Source organism: Oncorhynchus keta, chromosome 15, assembly GCF_023373465.1.
Source record: "Oncorhynchus keta strain PuntledgeMale-10-30-2019 chromosome 15, Oket_V2, whole genome shotgun sequence".
In the NCBI taxonomy this organism is placed as follows: Eukaryota; Metazoa; Chordata; class Actinopteri; order Salmoniformes; family Salmonidae; genus Oncorhynchus; species Oncorhynchus keta.
The window spans coordinates 44,438,216-44,456,761 of record NC_068435.1 but is presented as its reverse complement, the minus strand read 5'-3'; the positions used below and the strand labels follow the sequence as shown (position 1 = coordinate 44,456,761).

The window sequence follows — 18,546 nt, the reverse complement described above, 5'->3', positions numbered from 1 at the left end:
AAAAGCTAGGGGTCCTCCCTTTCTGTGGACCTGCCTCTCTCATCCTTACTGTTACCTTGACAATGCATCCGCCCTGGCGGCAGGGTAGCCTAGTGGTTAGAGTGGAGGGGCGGCAGGGTAGCCTAGTGGTTAGAGTGGAGGGGCGGCAGGGTAGCCTAGTGGTTAGAGTGTACGTGTACAAATCTGTCGTTCTGCCCCTGAACAGGCAGTTAACCCACTGTTCCTAGGCCGTGAAAATAAGAATTTGTTCTTAACTGACTTGCCTAGTTAAATAAAGGTAAAATAAAAAAAGAAAAAAGAAAAATTATCCTTTCCTACCCTTTGCACACGTATTGACACAGAACACACACACACAGACACACACACACGGTTAAGGAGCATGGCAGTAAGTGGTGGTATCCCCAAGGGAGCATTTAGTATCAGCTGCCTCATTAAGGACCAAAGTGTGTGTGTGTGTGTGTGTGTGTGTGTGTGTGTGTGTGTGTGTGTGTGTGTGTGTGTGTGTGTGTGTGTGTGTGTGTGTGTGTGTGTGTGTGTGTGTGTGTGCAGCTGATCTTTAAAAGGCTGTGGAGACACACATAAATCATCTAATGTGCCTCTGTCTAGCTCCTCAACCCTGTCTTGAGCTGAACCTGCTGCAAACTGACAGCGCTTCACATGACTCACCTGGGGCTTTACCTCTCAGTCAAACAGAGTGACGAGAAGACTCTTTTTTTTAATGTAAATCTAAAGGCACATAATATTGAAATTCCACCATTTTATTTTATGCAGAATGATTTGAGTTCTGCATCTGTGGTTGGTAAATTACCTGACCTGTCACTCAAATGTGTTGACCTTCTCCAATTTGAAAGTGGTATTTATCTGTAGGCTTCTCTATGCCATTGATTAAGCTACCCTACAGATAAACTCCACTGCCCTGGGCTGGTGCATGTGCATATATTTTCCGGTAAGGGTCAGTTGAGTTAATTTGAGGGTATGACTTCAGTTGCCCATGAGGTTGCCCATGAGGCATACCTGTGAACATCACACTCGCTCCCAAGATCGAGCCCCACTCTCCTCTTGAAGACATTGCACGTTTCCTGACCTAATACCAAGCCAGCAAATTCTGCGAAGGTGGCTTGTATTGTAGAATTTTGAATAAATAGTTATTTGAATGTACTCTGCCGGTTGTCCACTTGGTTGGTCCTCATCCCGTTGGAAATGTGAGACAAAATGTCCACAGGAAAGTAAACTGAATGTTCAAAATGCTGGTAGGCCTAGGCTACCGGCTAGCAGACATTAAAACATGCCACTGTATTTATACTAGGGTGTAGCAATTAAGCGGATTCCGTTGCAAAATGTTTCATTTGTTGCCAAACGTTATTTGCAACAGAAATCATTTACCTTTTACTTTAGGAACCAAAGTGGAAGCAAACAGAGCAAACGGAACAAAAAGTTGAGGGACCCACCTGAATGTGTCCAATAGAAACTCTAGTTTTCATTCAACGTTTTCCGTTACAAAACGTTTTCCAACAGGCAAAACATTTTCCAACAGAATCAGACTAATTAATACACTAACTAATACACCACTGGTGTTAAACATGTGTAGGCTAGACTGTAGCTATGAAGTCTTACTCCCCATTTCCTAGTGCTAGCTATTTCATTTAATGGCATTTCTCATATTCAAGATGTAGAACAATTTGATTGAGAATGTCCTGTAAATATTATGTGATGTTATGAAGCTTCTACTTTAAAGTCTTCAGCATATAAATGAGGTTTATGTGCACCCCTGCTTGTTGAGGCAATGGTTTTGCCCCAGACCAGAAATAACCTTTGCAGGAGTGGTAACCAGTAACCAGTAACCGAGGAAGATATGATGAAATTAAACCCAACCCCGACTCTGGTCCACAACCACCAAACTGTAAACCTGGTCAATCCCTCCATTCCATCACCCCTGTCGTAAATTGATAACTTTCACCAAAATACCTTCAACAACGACAGCAAAATAACACAAGAGATCATGCAATGCAAACCTAATATTTTATTGTCAAAACTGATTCATCTGAGGAGGAGGGATCCTTGTATTTACAACAGGCACCTCACTCCCAGGCCTGAGGACACTCGCTGGGTCACAATTAATCATACCGTCTAGCCCCAGCAGAGGAGGGATGGACACCCACGGGGAGAGGCTGACGAAACAAGTCATCATCAAAGAGCTCGCCACCTCAATCCCAGTTGAGGACATCAGCACAGAGCTGGGAAAAGAAAAACAGGATTATCGTCAGTCAAACACAACTCCCCACCACTTTCATAAGAATCCACCTTTTCCAAAGCAGGACACTCCATCAAACTCCTCCACGAAGGCTTCTACAAAGTGGAAAAGGCTAACTCACCTCCTGCAGTTGAACCACATCTCCACCCAGTGTGCACAAACCAGTTGAGGTGTCTGTGATTTGGGGAGAACCATCACCATAAAGAGTGCACAAATGACTAAGACACCAAATGTGCTAATTGTAGAGGAGGGCCTTCCTCAGCCTCCAGGAGCTGCCCCACCTACATAGCCCTCACCACCACCACAAACCAACCCAGAACATCACACATTCACAGCTCCCAGCCTCTCAGAGGAACCAACAACCTCACTCACCTACAGGAGGAGCTGAAACATCTGCTCATGTGAGGAAATCCATTTGAAAATATCTGGAGAGTGAGGATGTTTCTCAAATCATTTAACTAAAGTAACTTACTGTGGTTGTTTGAAATTAAAGTGGTTAAAAATAAACAACAATTGCGTCTTAGCAAAGAGCAATTTTCAAGCAATAATTTTGCTAGGACTATCTGGGAGTGGTCTGAGTGGGGAGTGAACACCAAAACTCCATCCTACCAAAACAGAAAGAATTTTCAAGAGGGCTTTTCACACAGGTCTTACACTTAAAGGGCATTATCATCCCCTTCAACATTTCACAGTATTATTCCAACCTCATACCTCATGGAAATATACACTCAGTGGCCAGTTTATTAGGTGCACCACCCCATTCACTAAAATGGTTCGCTCCCACAGACAGGTAGTCATCTGGCCGCGGCTTGCTATTTAAAGCAGGCAAACAGGCATCGAGGCATTCAGTTACTTTTTGATTGAACGTTAGAACAGGCAAAACGAGTGATCTAAGCGACTTTGAGTTTGGTATAATCATTGGGTGCCAGGTTCCGCCGGTTCCAGTATCTCAGAAGCCTCCGGTGCTTTTCAAGCACGAAAGTGTCCAGAGTTTACCGAGAATGGAGCGACAACAAACAAACAACATCCAGTCGGCGGCAGTCCAGTGGGCAAAAACGGCTCGTTGGTGAGAGGTTGAAGGAGAAAGATAAGAATCAAGCAAGCTCACAGTGGTCTGCGGAACGACATTGTGGAATGCACAACTCGTCGGTCCTTGCCACGAATGGGCTTATTGCAGTAGACGACCACCCCGGGTTCCACTCCTATCAGCTAAAAACAAGAAGAAGAGGCTGCAGTGGGAAAGCAATCACCAACTCTGGAGAATTAAGGAGTGGATAAACACCACCTCGTCTGACAAGTCCTTGTTCCTGTCGCGTCATGCTGATGGCAGAGTCAAGATTTGGTGTGAGCAACATGACTACATGGCCCCATCCTGCCTGGTATCAACGGTACAGGCTGGTGGTGGTGGTGTAATGGTGTGGAGAGTGTTTTCCTGGCACATGTTTAGAGGTCCCTTGAGACCAATTGAGCAACGTTTCCATGCCCTGAAAAATTCAGGCTGTTCTGGAGGCAAAGAGGGGTCTGACCCAGTACTAGATAAGCTAGCACTGAGTGTATATAATAACACAAGAAAATCTCATTTTTGACTGCACTGGGCCTTTGAACAAACCAACTTTTAAACCCTTTTATACCAGTTTTTCCATCTACTTTTAATCCACCCCAAGTCTCTTACTGTGTTTTGGATCCAACTTTTCTCTGACCTTTTACATTTCATTTTTTCATCGTCATCTTTTTTCAAACATTGGCTAAGCAGCAGACAGGCTGTACTGGCTACACGCTTCGGCTGCCCAGAGTTGGAACAGCTGCTCTAGCGAATTTCAATCATGTACTGTCTATGAAATCATGGGGTGCTCAACCACTCAGGCTATGATATGGTAGCATAATTATACTTATTACAGACAGAAGGTTGTAGACTACATCCTAAACTAGCCTACAAAATATAGTTATTTTTGGAATGTTCCTTCAAATAGACGCAGGGTTTTTATTTCGGCTGTTCAGAAATATGAGGCAGAGACAATCATCATGGCAATCAAATTGGTTGAGGGTTCGCAAGAGGGAGAGTAGAGAAACGTGAAGAGAGGGGGAGATTGAGCAAAAGATACATAAGAAATTCACTGAGGATCCTCCATTGGCCAAAATCTTGGATTGTAAAAAACTGACAGGTTGTGCAGAAGAAGTAAGAGAGTGTCACGACTTCCGCCAAAGTCGGGTCCTCTCCTTGTTCGGGTGGCGCTCTGTGCTCGGTGTCTCCGGTCTTCTAGCCATCGTCGATCCACTTTTCATTTTCCATTTGTTTTGTCTTGTTTGTTCCACACACCTGGTTTCAATTCCCTCATTTATGTGTTGTGTATTTAACCCTCTGTTCCCCCCATGTCTTTGTGTAGGATTGTTTATTGTAGTGCTTGTGCACCTTCCCCGTGAGCGCACAACGGGTTAACTTTGTGCCCATTTATCTTGTTGTTCTGGATGCAGTTGGTTTTGCTTAATACATCTCCGGTTATTACCCAGTTCTGCTCTCCTGCGCCTGATTTCTCTGCCGCCAATTACGCACCCCGCTACAGAGAGACCTAAAAAAAACACCTCTTGAGGACTACGCTGCTAAATTTGTCAAAGTTCAGCTGGTTCTGCTGGTCTGAATGCTGTGACTGTGTCTGTGACAAATTATGCTAGGCTTGACACAGACAGATCAGCTGCTGCTGCAATCGAGGTCGGGAGAGAACTGAAAAAGATGTGGTCTACAGCTGCCAGTTAATATTTTGGCTGTATATTACATGAAATAGTAGGCCAATTAACACTCAATTAGGGTAGGGGGAACACATAATATATAGAACTTAAATCTTAAGTTTAAATCTAAAGAACATCATTATAGAATTTAGTCTGAGGTATTTTAATTAAAATGTTTTATTTGCTACAGGCACTAATTTTGCAATTGCATAAAAAGTAATTAGATTGGCATTTATATAACACATGAGCCAATAGACATATATTAGACATTTATGCAGTGCTTTTTATGAAATGCAAGGCATCATGTATGCTATTTACAACGAAACACTGAATTAATGCATCGTGATTGCTAAATAATCCTTATTAATCTGTTTAAAGTGACTTTGGGGACTGTCTGTGGCTTTGAATTGTTTATCAATGTTTATTTGCTTATGAATCTTCGTCTCTTCAGCGAGTGTTGTGACGAGTGTTGTCAGATTACATTACATATCCAACCCCAAGGGAGGCTAGAAAGACCAGCCTAAAATTTTATTCGCTCATCCGAGGGCCCGTCACTTCTTGGTGGAAGGATACGCATATAGCTGCGGCACTGTCAAACCAAGCACAATGCTGGAAATCTACCTGCATCCACAGCAACTAATCCCATTGTTCAATGACAAACACAGAAGTTTTTAAAATAAAATTCAATAGAAGAAAAGAGAGAAAGAGAGACTGCCAGTTCCGTAATGCTTTGGCCGTATATTTAAACTGTTAGCTAAGTGGGCAGGGGACTACCCATGGCAGGCATTAATTTGTTATTTAGCCTCATTAGTTTGGCTTATATTACTTATATTCAGTGATTTTCTTCTTTGTCTAATATATGTTTTTATTCATTCAAAACTAGGCTGTTGCTGGGCTCAGCACAGGCAGTGTTGCCCCCTGGTCTTCTTCAGTGTTAATTTCGTCAACACTAACTCAACAACCTATTTTTCCTAAAACTCAGAAGAAACAATCGTTTTTATTTTCTTTCATGTGGGCTTTTTTGTGCACTGTTATTAAGTGAGTCGCGGTAAGCAAATGCCCAGATGGGAAAAACGTTATGAATATAACATTTACAAAGAACTTTTCTTTGTGGAAGTAGAGAGACACACTGATATTTTGGCTCAATATTATATACAGTGCCTTCGGGAAGTATTCAGACCCCTGGACTTTTTCCACATTTTGTTACTTTACAGCCTTATTCTAAACTATATATATTTTTTAAATGTCTTATCAATCTACGCACAATACCACACAATGACAAAGAAAAACAGGTTTTAAGACATTTTTGCAAATGTATAAACAATTGAAATATCACATTTACATAGGTATTCAGACCCTTTACTTAGTGCTTTGCCGAAGCATCTTTGGCATCGATTACAGCCCCGTTCAGGTTGGATGGGGAGCATTGCTGCACAGCTATTTTTAGGTCTCTCCAGAGATGTTAGATCGGGTTCAAGTTCGGGCTCTGGCTGGGCCACTCAAGCAAATTCAGAGACTTGTCCCGAAGCCACTTCTGCGTTGTCTTGGCTGTGTGCTTAAGGTCGTTGTCCTGTTGGAAGGTGAACCTTAGCCCCAGTTTGAGATCCTGAGTTCTCTGGAGCAGGTTTTCATTAAATATATCTCTGTACACTGCTCAGTTCATCTTTGCCTCGATCCTAACTAGTCTCCCAGTATTTACCGCTAAAAAACATCCCCACAGCATGATGCTGCCACCACCATGCTTCACCGTAGAGTTGGTGCCAGGTTTGCTCCAGACGTAATGCTTGGCATTCAGGCGAGAGAGTTCAATCTTGGTTTCATCAGACCAAAGAATCTTGTGCCTTTTACTGAGGAGTGGCTTCCTTCTGGCCACTCTACCATAAAGGCCTGATTGGTGTAGTGCTGCAGAGATGATGGTCCTTCTGGAAGGTTCTCACGTCTCCACAAAGGAACTCTAGAGCTCTGTCAGAGTGACCATCAGGTTCTTGGTCACCTCCCTGGCCAAGGCCCTTCTCTCCTGAATCCTCAGTTTGGCCGGGCTGCCAGCTCTAGGAAGAGTCTTGTGGGTTCCAAACTTCTTCCATATAAGAATTATGGAGGGCACTGTGTTTTTGAGGACCTTCAATGCTGCAGAAATTGTTACGTACCCTTCCCCAGATCTGTGCCTCGACACAATCCTGTCTCGGAGGTATACGGACAATTCCTTCGACCTCGTGGCTTAGTTTTTGCTCTGACGTGCACTGTCAACTGTGGGGCCTTATGGAGACAGGTGTGTGCCTTTTGAAATTATGTCTAATCAATTGAATGTACCACATGTGGACTCCAATGAAGTTGTAGAAACATCTCAAGGGTGATCAATGGAAACAGGATGCACCTGAGCTCAATTTCGAGTCTAATAGCAAAGGGTTTGAATACTTATGGAAGTAAGTTATTTCTGTTATTTATTTTAAATTTGCCTAAAATTCTAAAAACCTGTTTTCGCTTTGTCATTGTGGGATATTGTGTGTAGATTCCTGAGGATTTTTATTTTATTTAATCCATTTTAGAATAAGGCTGTAATGTAGTGGTCTGAATACTTTCTGAAGGCACTGCATGGAATAGTAATTCATCCTCAGGATAGGGGGGAACATGTATGACAGCCAGGCACTAATTTGCACTCTAAGTCGTTTGGCTTTTATAAGGTATCATGAGCCAATGGTCACCTATTAGGTATTTATTCAGTAATTGTTCTTCTTTATCTAATAATTGTGTTAATTCATTCACAACTAGGATGTTGCTGGGCCCAGCACGGGCAATGTGGTCCACTGGTCTTCTGGTGACAGTGACCACAGAAGAGAACAAGAAGAAGCACAGACAGAGAGAGTGACAGCAGAGAAGATGCAGAGACTGACTGCACAACAGGGACGCAACACAGGCACGGTTATAGGGGTTAGTTGTGTCTCCAGTGGTGTTTCAACATTTTGTATTTAAACATAAGCTGGTTAAAAAAGAAGAAGGACCATGTTTAGCTATAATCACTGGTATAGTAAATATTGAGAAACGCTGTACAGTATTATGCGATGCTATATTATGTGTCAGTAGCATTACCGGCTGTGTGTAAGTACTAATACTCCCTAACAACCCTTACAGAACCAGTGATACCAGAAGAAACCAAGACCCATATAAAAGTGACTTAGGTAAAAGCCCCAGGAGAGGATGAGGTTGACAACAGGCTCCTCATAGAAGCTCCACAATATTACCTGAACCTGCTGGTTCAGCTCTTCTCTGCCTGCCTCCAAAACTGGCCACTTCCCCACACCCTGGAAGTCGGCACTGGTGACAGTGATCAAGAAACCTGGAAAAGACCCATGAAATGTCACAAGCTATCGGTCCATCATCGGTCCATCAGTTTTTTAAATAAGTAACCTGGTGAAACTTTTAGAAAGTGTTATTAACAAGAGACTGAGTAACCACATAGAGACCTGGGAGGTGCATGGCATTCATCAGGACAATTTTAGAAAAGGGAGATCCGCAACAGACATCTTAAGAAAGTGTTTTAAAAGATTTTAACAAAAAAGTTTTTATCCTTGACTTGTTTTTTGACATCGAGAAGGCCTTTGACAAAATGTGCCACCAAGGTATTCTCTTCTCATCCAGAGCTTTCCACCAGATAATAAAAGTTAAAATTGGTCCATCATTCTCCACTCCCTTCATCCCTAAAGGCCGGAGACCCACAAGGTGCAGTCCACTCCTGTTTTTATTTTACATCTGAAAAGTATTACCCTCCCCATACAGTAGGGAATGTGTCCCAATTTGGACATCACCCATACACCCACAAAGAGCAGCGAAGAAGCTCCAAACATGCATAGACAAAAATGTTAAATGGTCCAACACATGGCGAGTCCAACTAAACCACAGTGTGTCCTCTTCTGCAAAACAAGCAATATTTTTTTTTTTAGTTACCACTCACCATAAAACTACATGGGCAAAATCTCAAAACAGAGAAAACATCCAAATTCCTGGGGGGGTTACCTTTGAACAGGATATAAAGTGGACAATCCACATTATGAACATGGAGGAAAAAAATCTATCAACCACCTGAAATCCCTGTTTGGGAGGAGTAGTGTGGCAGAGCCAACAACTGCATTGAAGGTCTACCAAAGCTATATCAGGACAAGCTTTAAAAAATACCTCTACTCTTGCGCAACTTAAGATTGCATCGGTCTCATCTACATTTTTTAAGTCCCTCTTACAAAATGATTCTGAGGTAAGTTGATCTAATATTTAGTAATTTATCAAAAGTAATATATAATCTAATTAACCCTTGTGTGGTGTTCATGTTTTTTTTATTCACCCAATGTTCACGGGTCTGATGGACCCACAACATTATTGGGTTTTTAAAACCATACAGCCTTAACAATTTACGTAACAATAGTCAATACTTAATACTTCAATGTTGACTTATATCAATTACAAGCAATATAAACAGCATGCATGGTTCAAATTTGACATTTACCTCTCCTAGATCATATTTATGTTTTTTTGGATAAAATTAGATTTTTGTCAACAAAAATCTATTATAATCAAGACATGGGTGAAATAAATCATGTTTATCTTGAACAAATATAAATGAAGCAAGGTTTTCCTCACTATTGATGTTTATTGCTTAGAACAGTACAAATTGGAAGGACAAGTTTTACATACAGTATTTTATTGAAATGATAAATGAGCCACATTGAACACAAAAATTCAGGCCGGTCTACACACCACGAGGGACAGAGTTTTACTGTGTGTATGTTGCAAATGTATTTATTGCACTTCATGCATGTGTATCCTGTCTTCCTGTCCTTCTTGGCTCCACACACATCGCAGCACTTCTTCTTGTTGCTACCGGCTGCAATCTAGAATGATGAAGTCCAGGGTAGGAGAGTTGGACACACACATTCAACAACATCACTCACACTTACTTCCGCTAATTGGAGTTGTTGGTTCTGTGGGTTGGGCGGATGGGCGAATGGGGCACCAGCATCCTCCTTCTGAATCCTCCTCACGATGGTTGCAGAAGCTGGGGTCCTTGGGATATGTTGCCTCCTCTGGATGTGAGGACTTACCAATGCCTTGCCCAGCTCTTTGAGAAAGAGATGTCTCCTCTGGAGCTTCTGTGAGAGAGAAATTACATATTTACCTGATGTGTTTAATATTAATAATTAACAATTATATGCTGAGGAGGATTTCTATTCTACCAATTCTGTGCTTCTGAGATAGGATGGTTCCCTTTTAGCTCCCCACAGCTGGTCTAGGCGTGTAGTCAAGGACATACTTGTCAACTCCAGTTGGAGATAAACTTGTGGAACAGAATTAAACCTGTATTTTTCTTTGCTTCTGAATAACTTGGTCACACGGCATAAGACAAAGAGCCTCGGAGTTACCGCAGTTATTCACTCCATCCTCTTTTACTATCTTCCATGGGCACAGGTGTGTGGAGATATGAAGAGAATAGAGACTAGCTTGGTAGAGTTAGGAGTAACAGAACTGATGTTATCACTTGTTTGTGCGGTATGACCTCACACACCCAATACATATAGCCACAAGAAGAAAACAACGTAGCTTATGATGTCCCGATCTGCCGGGAGGGGTGGAACCAACCATGACTAAGCAGTTTTTGCTTTTCTTTATAAACCCCTTGCGTTTCTGTATTATTCGGGCTCTCAATGATCACCTACGGCTGGTCGTTGACCAGCTCCATTATTGCAATAATAAATCGATATTAAAGTCTGATTGTTTCAAGAAATTAAGTTTCTTCTCCCTTGCTTGATTAGAATTTCCACGACACTTCCCTCTGTTTCAATCTGGGTTCAACGCCATACAGATGACAAACGCTTTGTACGCCGAGATGTCCAAGGTGTTGAAGGATATCAGTGGCCAGCGTAGGGTTCTTATTTTGCAGCTGTAGACTGTCACCATCTTGTCTAAATTGTCCACCCCTCCTTTTGTGGCATTGTAATGATGTTCCTGGCCACAGATTCTCACATCCCTATGCAGCGTACTCATGAGCACCACATTTTTGCCTTTCTTTGACACGTAAGACACTAGGACCATGAACACAAACTTAGAGGAATTGTATTCCGTGTATTCAACAGCTGAGGTGGAAGCTCTGGCTTGTTTTTTCATACTGCTCCTACCATCGTCAGCTTCCTCTTGAGGAGCAAAGTAAAAAAAAGTTCCCTCCTTCCCTCCAAATTAGTGCAGTCCAGAATGATTTTCTGGATGGTGTCTGGGATGATCCGTTCAAAAGAAGACTTTATGTCCTGCACATGAGTAACCACCATCCGCGTCGGCCCTGGTGGCATCCTTATCACATTGGCAGCCATGTGGGGTGGCTCATTCCTTGGGCAAGAAAGACCATTAAATGTCACAATTTTTTGACATCCATATTTCTCCTACTACAGGCTGCTGATGAGCTGGTTGCTGGCTGCTAACGGGCTGGTCCTGGGGCAGGCTCAGGGTCAATCTCGTCCTCTTCTTCTAGCTCACTGTCAGACTCCGAGTTGATGGAGACATGGAAAATTCAGAAAATGATTAATCTTCCAAAGTGGAAGATGCTCCTTCCACGCTAGCTTCTCTCTCTGCAAAAATCATTTTTAAGGCCCTTTGAGCAGAGATTATTTTTGCTATACTGATTGATTGTGGTAAGGAGCCACACATGCAATGCTATTTTTTTCTTGTGTCCCTCCCTCAATTTGCAACTGGCTGGAGTAGTGTGGGAAAATACTGCATTTTTTTTACAATGTATTGAAGTAATGTTTCGAAATAATGTATTGTAATAACATTGTGCAGGTTCGCGCAAGACGTTGTGTAGTTTCACACACTACAAAGGGTAAAGAGTGCGAGAAAAGTGGGAGACAGGCAGACAGGCAGGGAGACGGACAGGTTCTTGGTGCATGTCCATTGAAACAGCAGACCCAGGAAGGAGGAAGATAGAGTGAAGGCACACAGCAAAGCTTTTTGTTTAATTTTTACTTGTTTTCAACTTCACACACACTTTCCCACACTTTTATTACCCTCGGGTCCAGTGGACCCGAACACCGCATATGTAATATAAATGTGTAAGGGGGTGCACAGTATGCTCTCAATGAAAAGGTGTTCTTTTACATGTTCTTCACAGAAAATGAGGCAAGGCCAATGAGTCTCAGGTTGAAATAATTATTCATTGTATAATTTTTATTTGAGTAAACATTGAAACATCCCACAGACCCGAACACCACACAAGGGTTAAGTTACATGTACAAACATTTTATATACATACCATTAGGGGAGCCTAAAGATAAATGAGTTGATAGAGATATTTAAGCAGTCAAATTTAAGGTGAGTGTAAGGTGAGTGTGTAGGGAGCAACTAGCACCCCTGGCAATCCAATGTAGTCAGGGGTACCTAAATTAGCATTTTCAAAATCATGTCCAAATCATCTAGTTATACAGTCATTTTTGTTGATACCTTAGCAAGATTTGGATATGATATGGCATAACTATGAAAAGAAGGACCTTACATAAAAACCTCATCATAGTGAGGATGTTAATAGTGAGATGTGCAATGCCATTTTCTTTCAATATTCTATTTATTTAAAATAAGATACCTAGACTTTAGCTTTTAGTTTTAAATAACTAAAGAAGTGTAAATTGTAGCCACTTATTTGTCATGTTTGTGTGAGAGATGACCAGAGGCATAAGGCATTTTTACCAAAGTGCGCCAAACAGTATGTGTTTGACATGGGCAGGAGCAGGCCTGCGAGCCAAGGGCGAGAGAATGTGATGTTCCTTTTTTGATATTACTCCGATTCCCTTTTCGCCAAGTGTACAATTGTAAACGAATAGAAAATCAAAGTGTAAGACTATCCACCGCATGGCGAAGAGAAGAGGGAGAGAGACAGAGATGGATAGAGATCTGACTCAACTCAAAGTAAACTGTCTGTTGTACAGCAGAGCGTGACTGACTCCAAACTCATACAAATTAATAGATAAGAGCGTATCATGAGCGCACAGCTAACAAGACAGAGCTGAGAGCTCTCCGTGCAGAATGGGGCCCATATATAAATATACCGTGTTTTTTTCTTCTCTCCCTTACCCCCAATCCCTGCAGCCTAAGTTTTTAATTCAAGGTTGTTTACAAATTAATAATTTATATATTGGATTCAACCAAAAATCTAAGTTAAAGAATAGGACCAAATCAAATGTTTATATAAAGTGCAAAGTTTGATTTAATTTAGTCCTATTCTTTAACTTGAATCCAACATATCAATTATGTTGGTTCCTTGGAAGCTGTGGGAACGTACATTTTTGGTTTCCTGTGGTTCTGGGAACAAAGCCATACGTTTCCTGACCAGTAAAACTGAATAGTAAAACTAAACGTCATGAGAATGGGAGTGAAGAAGCTTCTGAGAATGTTTTACAACTTGGCATCCTTCCCTAATCTGTCCAGAACTCTTATTAAAAAGAAAAACAATTACGTTCTAGTATAGATATATCCTTCTGCACCTCCCCCTCCCAGTTTTCCTCTCCCGTTTACTCCACCCAAGCCAAACTTGTCCCAACCTCGCATCCTTGCCCACCCTTCTCCACTCAAGCCAAGCTTGTCCCAACCTCCCATCCTTGCCCACCCTCCTCCACTCAAGCCAAGCTTGTTCCAACCTCCCATCCTTGCCCAGCTCTTCAGTAAGGCCGTGCTACTGCCAATGTTTGTCTATGGAGAGTGCATGTCTGTGTGCTCGAATTTACGCATGCATCCTTTCCTGGCTGTGGAGGTCATATGCAGGCATATGCCGTTTACCCACACTGATGTGTATCAAAGTAGTATAGGGAAGGTATATGCCATATCAATGACGTAGTACAATAGAGAAATCATGCACAAGTGGCCTACACAAACACTAATCACGTGAAATATTTGGCAATATCGGTTTGAAAAGTGCGAGTGTGTAACAGTAGCAAAGTCCTATATTTTTCAGCATCACGGGCAAATAATGTGGCTTGGCCGGCACGGGATGTGTCACAAAAGTCAGATCAAAAATTTCAGCACCGGACAGCTCCGCACTCCACTCTGTTCTCTGACTCCTCATAGTCACATTCACAACAAGAGTTGTGCATTTATTCCCTTGTCTCATGAGTTCTACAGTCGTGGCCAAAAGTTTTGAGAATGACACAAATATGAATTTTCACAGTTTGCTGCTTCAGGGTCTTTAGATATTTTTGTCAGATGTTACAATGAATACTGAAGTATAATTACAAGCATTTCATACGTGTCAAAGGCTTTTATTGACAATTACATTAAGTTGATGCAAAGAGTCAATATTTGCAGTGTTGAACCTTAATTTTCAAGGCCTCTGCAATCCGCCCTGGCATGCTGTCAATAAACTTCTGGGCCACATCCTGACTGATGCCCATTCTTGCATAAACAATGCTTGGTGTTTGTCAGAATTTGTGGGTTTTTGTTTGTCCACCAGCCTCTTAATGATTAAGGACAAGTTCTCAATGGGATTAAGGTCTGGGGAGTTTCCTGGCCATGGAACCAAAATATTGATGTTTTGTTCCCGGAGCCACTTAGTTATCACTTTTGCCTTATGGCAAGCTGCTCCATCATGCTGGAAAAGGCATTGTTCATCACCAAACTGTTCCTGGATGGTTAGGAGAAGTTGCTCTCGGAGGATGTGTCGGTACCATTCTTTATTGGCTGAGAAGCAACCCCACACATGAATGGTCTCAGGATGCTTTACTGTTGGCATGACACGGGACTGATGGTAGCACTCACCTTGTCTTCTCCGGACAAACTTTCTTTCCAGATGCCCCAAACAATCGGAAAGGGGATTCATCAGAGAAAATGACTTTACCCCAGTTCTCAGCAGTCCAATCCCTGTACCTTTTGAAGAATATCAGTCTGGTCCCTGATGTTTTTCCTGGAGAGAAGTGGCTTCTTTGCTGCCCTTCTTGACACCAGGCCATCCTCCAAAAGTCTTTGCCTCACTGTGCGTGCAGATGCACTCACACCTGCCTGCTTCCATTCCTGAGCAAGCTCTGTACTAGTTGTGCCCCAATCCCGCAGCTGAATCAACTTTAGGAGATGGTCCTGGCGCTTGCTGGACTTTCTTGGGCGCCCTGAAGCCTTCTTCACAACAATTGAACCGCTCTCCTTGAATTTCTTGATGATCCGATAAATGGTTGATTTAGGTGCAATCTTACTGGCAGCAATATCCTTGCCTGTGAAGCCCTTTTTGTGCAAAGCAATGATGACGACATGTGTTTCCTTGCAGGTAACCATGGTTGACAGAGGAAGAACAATGATTCCAAGCACCACCCTCCTTTTGAAGCTTCCAGTCTGTTATTCAAACTCAGTCAGCATGACAGAGTGATCCCCAGCTTTGTCCTCGTCAACACTCACACCTGTGTTAACGAGAGAATCAGTGACATGATGTCAGCTGGTCCTTTTGTGGCAGGGCTGAAATGCAGTGGAAATGTTTTTGGGGGATTCAGCTCATTTGCATGGCAAAGAAGGACTTTGCAATTAATTGCAATTCATCTGATAACTCTTCATAACATTCTGGAGTATATGCAAATTGCCATCATACAAACTGAGGCAGCAGATTTTATGAAAATTAATATTTGTGTCATTCTCAAAACTTTTGGCCATGACTGTATTTCTGATCAATTTGATGTTATTTTAAATCGGGAAAAAATGTGCTTTTCTTTCAAAAACAAGGACATTTCTAAGTGACCCCAAACTTTTTAACGGTAGTGTGTATATATATATATCCATTGATTCTTGAAGAATATAACTTTAAAAATGCCTCATGAACTTAGTTCAACTGTTGCACTACACGAGAACCCAAAATGTCAACTTGTTTTTCTCCAATGTTTGTAAATGTAAACAAACACTGTATAGCCTCATAACATGGCTAAAACAATTTCGTTATCATGGATGGTCAGTCCTTGCATACATAGCTCTGTCTATTAATCTGAGAGTGGTTACATTTCTCCAGCCACAACAGTAGAGTTTAGCCTCTTTATTTTGCTTCTCGATAGAGGAGCTTTAGGTACAGTCTATGAGGTTTATGCCCAGCCACACAACAATTTCTGCCTACACCTCTGATCCTAGGCTTTGTTTGGTTTGGTTACGAGACCATCAATGTTGACAAGAAACATAGCAGCACCAAGATAGAAGAACAACTCTGGTAGCATATCACCAAGCAAAGAGATCCTATTAAATGATTAGTATTATAATTCCTAATTATGTGGCACCAAAGCAGGTGAGGGGAGAGAGTTGATCCGTTGTCATGGGAATGAGACTGTTTGCTCACCTCATGTTTCATGCACCCCTAAACATGAAAGCAACACAGTGAGCTAGCTAATGTTGCAAAAAAAAATCCATCAGAGCATAAGATTGTTTCATATTGAAATAGCCTATCGGTTGTATAATTTTTTGTCGGACTGCTCGGTTTGGTAGTCATCAAGAATTGGCAGTCATCGATTATTGGCTACATGAACCGGTGAGCCAGCAAAAGCTATTCAGCAAGCATTAGCATTAGCTAGCTAGCTACCTAACGTGAGCTAACGAACATTAACTTTAATGGTTGCGCGCATGGTGTGTCAATGTGTCAAATACAGTGCTTGCCATATTGTATCCCTGAAATTACATGCACGTTTTCAAATGAGTGATTGTAAGCCCCAAGATGAATCAACGAGGCATTATAATTACGAGTGTTAGCTTGTGTTGCTAGCTGTTAGTCTAATTGATGTTGTTTCCAGACTAGAATGTTATGGAAAGACCTTGCAAGGTTCCACAGAAGCAGGTAAAACGTGTTTATTTTGCTATGTCAAAGACATGTTGAAGCAAGACTTGTTGGGAACATAATTTAATTTCAGAAGAAAATGTGTCTGTGAACAAATAATGAAATAAAACTAGCTAGCTAGATGTTCATCTATTTATTTTGTTTAAACATGCATTTGTGATATATTAAGTGCATATATTTTCCAGGTGGCTCCTGTACATTTTGAGACACACACTCTTCAAGGTACCTGATGTAATTAGCCTACTCCATGTGTAAAGATCTGGTATGCGGGGTGAAACAAACAACCACTACTGTGCTTGCCATTCTACCCTGACCTGTATTTGTGAGTTGGTTTCAGACTGATGACTCCCTTAACTTATTGTGTACCTTTTTGTTCTAGAAACAGTGGAAGCAAACATATTATTGCCACACCCATGTAAGGCTTCACCACAAGACCAGTTCTAACTACATCATTCAACATCCGGCATGGTGTTGAATTCCCATGTGATGCTTAAATGTGTTTTTTTTTGTTTTTCAGAAGGAACCTTCCTACACAAGCAGTATCACATCCTGTGAAGGTAGGTAATAAACACTGAGAAAGCACACACAACAAATCCTAAGCTATTGCATGTATCATTTATCAGACTGCTTATGTAATGTGTTATTCTCTCACTCAGGACTCTCCACCTGTGAGATTGGAAGTGCTCTGTGCAGGAGGTGAGAATAACATGAGTGTTGATTACGCTGGATCGCCTGTTATCCTCAGCCATGACCTGAAGATGAAGGACATTAAGAAACCTCAACAGTTGGCTTCAGCTGTATAACAGGTGATGAGAGTATGACAGGAACAGTAGTAGAGCTTAGCCTTGGCTATAGGTAGATTGGAACATCTGAACAATCTGTTTTCCACCCAATGTTTTTAATGTGTTTTGCATGACTGCTGAAAAAATGTAATTACCTTTGCAGTTCAGTTCAGACCAAGTCCCACATTGCGCTGATTGGAAATGAATCAGCCAGAGATGTAATTTTCCCTGATTAATCGAGGAATCACGATTTCTGGTTCGGGGGGGGGTCTACCTGGATGCACTGTGACTTACGTTCCTCAAGTCTGTGATAGAGAAAGACTTTGTGCTGGCAAAGAAAATGTGTCAGATGAGTAAGCTTGTTTGTCAAATAAGTTCTGTCATTCATTGTTTGATTATTTTCGTGCCTTTTGTTTACGTCTCTCTCATTGTGTAAATCAACCAATCAATCAATACATTTATTAATTAGCCAACCTGTGGATGATTAATGTATCTGTGCTTTGTTGTTCCAGTTTCTTATCTATGAACCAGAGAATCCAGAGACCAAACAGTTCATTCCTCTCATCCAGGAGAACCTGCAGAGAGGCAAGTGGCTCAGTCCAACACACACACACACACACACACACACAAAGGTTACGGAAGAATAATATAATAATATAATAATAATATATGCCATTTACAGACTTTTACAAACACTTACAGTCATGTGTGCATACATTCTACGTATGGGTGGTCCTGGGAATCGAACCCACTACCCTGGCGTTACAAGCGCCATGCTCACCAACTGAGCTACAGAAGGACCACAAGAAGACTTGGCTGTGTGACAATGGTTGGAGGTTGGATTCAAGTGGTCACACCTCTGGTTCTGAAGAGTACAATGTATGCAAGTTTTTGTTCAAGCCCAGCACTGACACACCTAATATAGATTATCAAAGTGGTAATGAGTAATTGATTAGTTAAATTAGGTGTGTAGTGGA

The 18,546-nt window shown here is 41.7% G+C and overlaps 1 long non-coding RNA gene across 3 annotated transcripts; it reads left to right on the top strand.

The window, feature by feature from the left end:
- The first annotated feature begins 16,194 nt into the window (after positions 1–16,194).
- LOC127907717 (uncharacterized) lies at positions 16,195–18,154 on the top strand. 3 transcript variants are annotated; one of them, XR_008065472.1, is made up of 6 exons: positions 16,195–16,484; positions 16,973–17,009; positions 17,167–17,202; positions 17,305–17,344; positions 17,444–17,593; positions 18,082–18,154. It is a non-coding gene; the product is annotated as an uncharacterized LOC127907717 (long non-coding RNA). The 3 variants fall into 3 exon arrangements; XR_008065473.1 differs by having other exon boundaries at positions 16,195–16,787; XR_008065471.1 differs by having other exon boundaries at positions 16,195–17,009.
- The last annotated feature ends 392 nt before the right edge of the window (positions 18,155–18,546 follow it).